Source organism: Vicugna pacos, chromosome 29 (genome assembly GCF_048564905.1).
Source record: "Vicugna pacos chromosome 29, VicPac4, whole genome shotgun sequence".
Lineage (NCBI taxonomy): Eukaryota > Metazoa > Chordata > Mammalia > Artiodactyla > Camelidae > Vicugna > Vicugna pacos.
In genome coordinates this window covers 9,220,796-9,226,795 of record NC_133015.1, presented here as the reverse complement: position 1 = coordinate 9,226,795, position 6,000 = coordinate 9,220,796, and the positions used below count along the sequence as shown (strand labels likewise).

Below are 6,000 nucleotides of genomic sequence, written 5' to 3'. Positions count from 1 at the left end.
GGGTAGGGCGGGGTGTGGGGGTTTAGAGAGGGAACATCTGTCCACTAAGTGCACCACTAAACAGCAAAAAATCCTAGGGCGACCCATGTCTCTTTCCTTGAGTGCTTTCTCTAGTCGGTCCTACTTCTCCAATCCTTTGGGAGTTTCCTGTTCCATTACGTAGGCAAGAGGGCGAGAGGTCCCAGCTTTCATAATTGTGAGTGGTTTGGCTGTGTGTGTACGTGCGCGTAATTGTGTGTATGTTGGGGGAAACTGGAGCCTGCTACAACGGGTTTAGAAAAACTGATTGTCCATTTGAAACACTCTCGGAGTGTTCGAATGTTTACCTTAAAAGATAACCCCACTCTCAAATTCTGTAAAATGAACAATACTGATAAGGAAGATGTAGAGGGTGGGAAACCCACACAGTGGAATGGAGCTGTCCATGCCGCGAAAGTGACAGGGGAGCGCTCGGAGGAAAGGCGAGATGCAGAGAAAGTCTCTCTGGCTCTTCTCTCTCGGGCCACCATCCGGCGCCGCTTCTTCTGTAAAAGCATTAATAGAAAATAATCCTAAAACCAGGACGGGTTGCGATCGTCCCGCGCAGTTTCCAGGCGTCTTCCCCGCCGCCGGGAGAGGTCCCTCTCCCCCCGTGGCAGGCGCGGAATGTGGCGATCCGGCCCGGGGCGGGGGATGACTTCATGCGGCCGGAGCTCGGCGGCGGGAGCAGCTGCTGCAGCTGGCAGGTGGGGTGGGGGCCGGCCGAGCTGACCACGCTCAGGGCCCGGCGCGGCGGCACTGCGGCCCCGGGGCAGCGGGCGCCGGGGACCTGCGCTGACTCGATCCGGAGAAGGTAAGCGGCTCCGCTATTATGAGCCTCGGCCACCATGCGCGTTGCTTTCCGCTCGGTTAATGAAGGGGTTTGTGTTACAGAGGGGAGAAAGGGAAATATCCCTGCTGCATTCTGCAGTGGGAAAAGGAGCAACAACTGGAATTGAAATGTTAATCAGCCAAGTGCCTGAGATTGGAGGAGCAGTGTTATTGGGCAAACAAAGAAGGCGGTCAGCCCTCTGTACTCAAAGATGATCGACCATTGCAATGCCAGACTCGCTTAGAGAATGAAAGAGGATTCAAAATGTAAAATAATTTGAGTTGCACTTTTACGTTGCTACCTTCAACCTTCACTTGGTTGTTTGCTGGTTTGGGAGCCGCAGGTCCCTGACAGCAGCCCGGGGAAGTAATCAGAAATCTTCCCTCTCCTGCCTTCCTCTGTCTTCTCCCTTTCCAGTTATCGGAATGGGTCTGTGCACATTTCAATGTCAAACACTTCAATACTGAATCTCTAGAAAGAGTCTCAAATTAGGGGAGAAACTTAGCTCCTGGAGTTCAGCTTGGGTTGAGCAGCACTTGTCTCCACTTCTCCCTTCATTTACCATCTTCTCTGTCAATCATTTCATTGATTCCCCCCACCCGCCAGGGATGCTTTGCCCATTCACAGGCCAACTCTTGTCAGTTCCTGTCTACCACCTCTGTTCCATGACTGATTTTGTCAAGCACCCAGAAAGGGCATTGCCCTACACCACTTTTGGTATTCTCTCTATACACTGTTACCTGTGTCCTTCCCCCAAATACATAGCATGAAAAAAAAAAATCCTTTTAGCCCAGTACCAACATGGTTTCCGATAACTCCCTTCATTGTAGTCACTGTGGCTACCAGAGGCGTTTAGGGGACAGCAGGATCTGTTGGGGCGTGAGAAAGAGGGTTATACCTACATATTTCACTCCCCGTGCGTAGGAATAGGTAGAAGTAGAAACGAGAATGCCAGTCTATCCAGTTTTTCTTGAAGCTTTTTTAGTCCAGCGGGGTTGTGAGTCACCTACCTGGGCAGAATATGGGGCTAGTCCTCCCCCCAAAGCAAGCAGTGTGTTTGTCCTAGGATTCCCCAGTAACCTCGAAAGAGTTTCCAGAGAGGCTTTGCCCACAGGCAGTTAGGAAGCCAGTGGAACTGGCCAATCTAAGCCTCGGGTTATTTGAGCACCTTCAAGTTAGTCTCCCCTTTTAGGGGTTCTGACCTAGGATTTTGCCACAGAAGCCTTGCTTCTGAGCGCAAGTGCCTACTCCTGTTGCCACCTAGAGATTTACATTTGAATGATATGCTGTGAAATGGTTAAGATGGCTGTGATGGGGATTGCAAATGTGCCACTTCACCAATGGAGAACAGTTGCAGTAAGCCAGACTGGGGGTGTCTGTGTGCCAGTATTCTATTTAAAAGGAGATTGGTTATCTTTAAATTTGAAATTAAAGAGACAGTCTGACTCAACAGCCATGTAATTTTATTTTAGCAAATCAAAACAGGAGATCAGTGAGAAGAGGGGCAGGATTTACAACTAAAAAAATTACCTCTGCTTATTTTCCTTTTTTAATATTGCTTTTAGACAAAGATACTGGTTCTGAAGAATCATGCTAATTCTATTATATATATCATTATTATTTTTCTGATTATGAATTCTCTATTTATAAATGCACTTTGGAAAGATCTGAGTTGGTTTCTTTGTCTCTACCTTCAGTATATGAGGCAGAGGGAATGGAGGGGGTGGGCAATTCCCACTCCAAGTAGCCCAATTCAGGAACTGTTTCCCTAGACCTTGAAAACCTCTCAGGACCAATTTTTTTTTTTTTTTGGCTTGCTTTTTGTTATTATGATCTATTGAATGCTGTTTGGATTTAGAATACCAAAATTTCAAGATTCTAAAATTTTAACTCAGGCCCACCAACTAGAAGAGGGAACAAAGAAGAAGAACAGCAAAACCCATTCTTCTGTCCCCTTTCTTGCCTAATCATAAAATATTGAACTATATGAATAATTATTTTGAATAATAAGTGAAAAAATAGTAAAAATACTAATTCATTTTTAAGAAAGTATCCCAAATCGTACGAAAGAGAGATTAGTGCAGTTGATCTTAAGTATAATGAAAATTTCTGTAATTTTAAAAGGCATCTTTATGTTGAAGAGTAATACATGAAGATATCCTAATGATTGTTCAACACTTTAAGTGTCTATTACTTGGTTTTTGGAGAAGCTGAATTCTTTGGCACGAAGTGAGTGAGGATTAGGGGACTGGTGCTGTTTAGGCTGGCATCATACCTGTCAGTATTTTACAGCTAAGATGCATACATTTAGTGATGGACTGGGTTGGAGAAGCCTTTTGGGGAATAAAGAAAACAGAAAATTTAATTTCTCATTTCAGTGTAACTAAGATAATTAAATTTAGAGGATTTCTGAATTTGGACTTGGTTATATTTAAACAATTTTAGAAGAAAGTTCCCAAATTCAGAGCCCTAGGAAGAAATGTTTGTATGATTTCCTGACTGAAACTGATTGATAAGTTTCTTTCCCTTTTTTAAACGTTTCTCAGAGAAAGGAAAAATTAATTGCCTGGTGTTAAGAAATGAAGGAGGAATACAAACTAGAAGAATGTGCACTGTTAGGTGCTAAATGAACTGTAGGAACTTTTAGTAGCTTTAACAAGATAGAATTGAAATCAATCTGTGGCTTTCTAATTACATTTAAAAAAATATTTAGTCTGGTGCGTGGTCAGGTGTTATTAGTAACTTAAGAGAGTGCAAATTTTGGAGTCAAAGTTGCCCTTTCCTAACAAAAGGCATATTCTGGTGCTGTATTGCTGCCCTTAGTTACAATTGAAAGAGCTTATTCTGAGATTTTGAAAAATGGAAAAAGAAAAAGAAAAGTAGGATTAATAACGCTGAAGAATTGTCATTTCTATTTAATCATTGCCTCCACTGAGAATAGGTAGAAAAAGTGCTATTTTGAAAGTTGTCAAAGGTTTCTTCATTGCCAGATTTTTGTGCTGTTTCACCCTGTTCATTGTCTTTATTTTTTTAAGTTCTCTCGAATGTTCTTTTTTTTTTTAAATTAAATGCTTGTAAAAGTATTATCAATAGTCAATATGTATCAGGCACTGAGATATCTCTTTATCTAGCTTCTCACTAATCCCCTTAAATTACCCCATGACCAGCCTAAACCAACCGGTCTTCATTTCCCGTTTGTGCCCCATGATGCATGCCTGTATGTCTTCTGTTCCTTTAACTCACTCTGCTGCATGTTGAAACTTTGTTCACATCAGATACTGCCTCTTCCGTGAAGCCTTCCCCGTACCCACCTTCCTTCTTGCGTCAAATGTGTTTCACCCTTGTCTAAATTCCTATGGCACTTTCTATCTTGGTCTGTCCTTTTCTGTGAACATGCTTTGCTCTTCTAAAAGAGCCCTGGAGAGCAGAGTCTGTGACTAATAACTTTTTATTATCTACAACTCATAGTACAGTGCTTAGCTATGTGTATGCAAGGTAGACAGATGTTCAACAATTTGATTTAAGTGAACAAATTCAGTATTTTCCAGGGGTGTACATCTACCTACTCAACTAGTCGAGATAGGCTCTAAATATGTGTGTAAGTACCGTTTTAGTTGTTTAAAATCCTTATATAATAATAAATATAGTGAAAGTATATTCAAACAGTTACATTTAACAAAAGTTATTGTGAGCCTACATGCTCTTAAATGGATATTAGCTCATCCATATTAAAAAGCATGGTAAGCGTTACAAAACAAAACTTTAAAGAAGACATTGTACTTGTTTTCAGTATGCTTGCGTTCTATTGAAAAAGACTAAGCAGGAGCAGATGCCTTTATATATAAGTGCTTATCGAGTTTTAAGGCCCTCTCTGGGTACTTTCATCTATGGTATCTCATTTCATCCTTCTACTGTATGCTATTTTTATAATGAGACTCAGAAGTGTCACCTAAATCACAGAGATACTTTCCCCATTACCATGCTGCTCTTTGAAGTGTAACAGGGTAAAGGAAAATGATAAAAAAAATACTGCCCGAGTCATCAGAGTTGTTTAAAATTGTTTTGTGATCAGTCTTTCCAGTGTTTTTTAAACTTTTGGGTCCTAACATCCCCACTGATAATTTAACAGAGGCTATACATCCACTCCCCAAGTACATACACAAACACACACACAGAATTTTGTATATAATGACAGGTGTTTAAGGACCTGATAAAGCCCTCCTTTACAAACGGTTTAAGGACTTCTACTCATCTACTTTATTTTTTGCGTGTTCAGTATTTAATATTTATTTTTGTACCTATTAAAATTTTTTAAAAAGTTAATTGTTATAGATTGAGATATAAACTTGAGCACATTCCTCCTTTACTTAATAACTTTTTTGTGTTTTTGTATTCTTTCCCTCTCACACAAACATACAAATTTATATAAATTAGATCAAATAATGCTTTTTTTGTGAAAAGGCTTTTAACCATTAATCATTGAGTATAATATTAGCTGTGGGCTTATCATAGATGGCCTTTATTATGGTGCAATATATTCTTTCTATTCTGTATTTGTTAAAAGTTTTTATCATGAATGGATGTTGAATTTTGTCAAATGCTTTTTTTTTTGCATCTGTTGAGATGATCACATGATTCTTTTCTTTCATTCTGTTAATGTGTTGTATCTCATTGCATATTTGCATATATTATACCATCCTTGCATCCTAGGAATAAACCCAACTTGATTATGGTGAAAGATCCTTTTAATGTACTGCTGAGTTCAGTTTGCTAATATTTTATTTATTTATAGATTTTTTGCATCTATATTCATCAGAGATAATGGCCTGTAGTTTTCTTTCCTAGTAGTGTCCTTTTCTAGTTTTAGTGTCAGAATAACGCTGGCCTGGCAAAATGAGTTTTTCTCTTCAGTTTTTTGGAAGAGTTTGAGAAAGATTGGCGGTGATTCTTCTTTAAATGTTTGGTAAAACTTACTAATGAAGCCATTTGGTCCTAGGCTCGTCTTCATTGGGAGATTTTTGATTACTGATTCAATCTCCTTACTACTAATTAGTCCTTTCAGATTTTCTGTTTCGTCCTGATTCAGTCTTGGTAAGTTGTATGTTTCTAAGAATTTTTCCACTTCTAGGTTGTCCAGTTTGTCAATGTAC

General features: G+C 39.9%; 1 protein-coding gene across 3 annotated transcripts in view; it reads left to right on the top strand.

The window, feature by feature from the left end:
- Positions 1 to 637: 637 nt before the first annotated feature.
- The window catches only part of PKIA (cAMP-dependent protein kinase inhibitor alpha), a 91,393-nt gene continuing 86,030 nt past the window's right edge, over positions 638 to 6,000 (top strand). For 2 of the 3 annotated variants that reach the window (XM_072951783.1, XM_072951782.1), the window contains exon 1: positions 685 to 832. The gene's annotated coding sequence lies outside the window, so the exon portion shown is untranslated. Of the gene's footprint in view, positions 833 to 6,000 lie in introns of all 3 variants that reach the window. The other variant, XM_006202395.4, reaches the window with a different exon arrangement.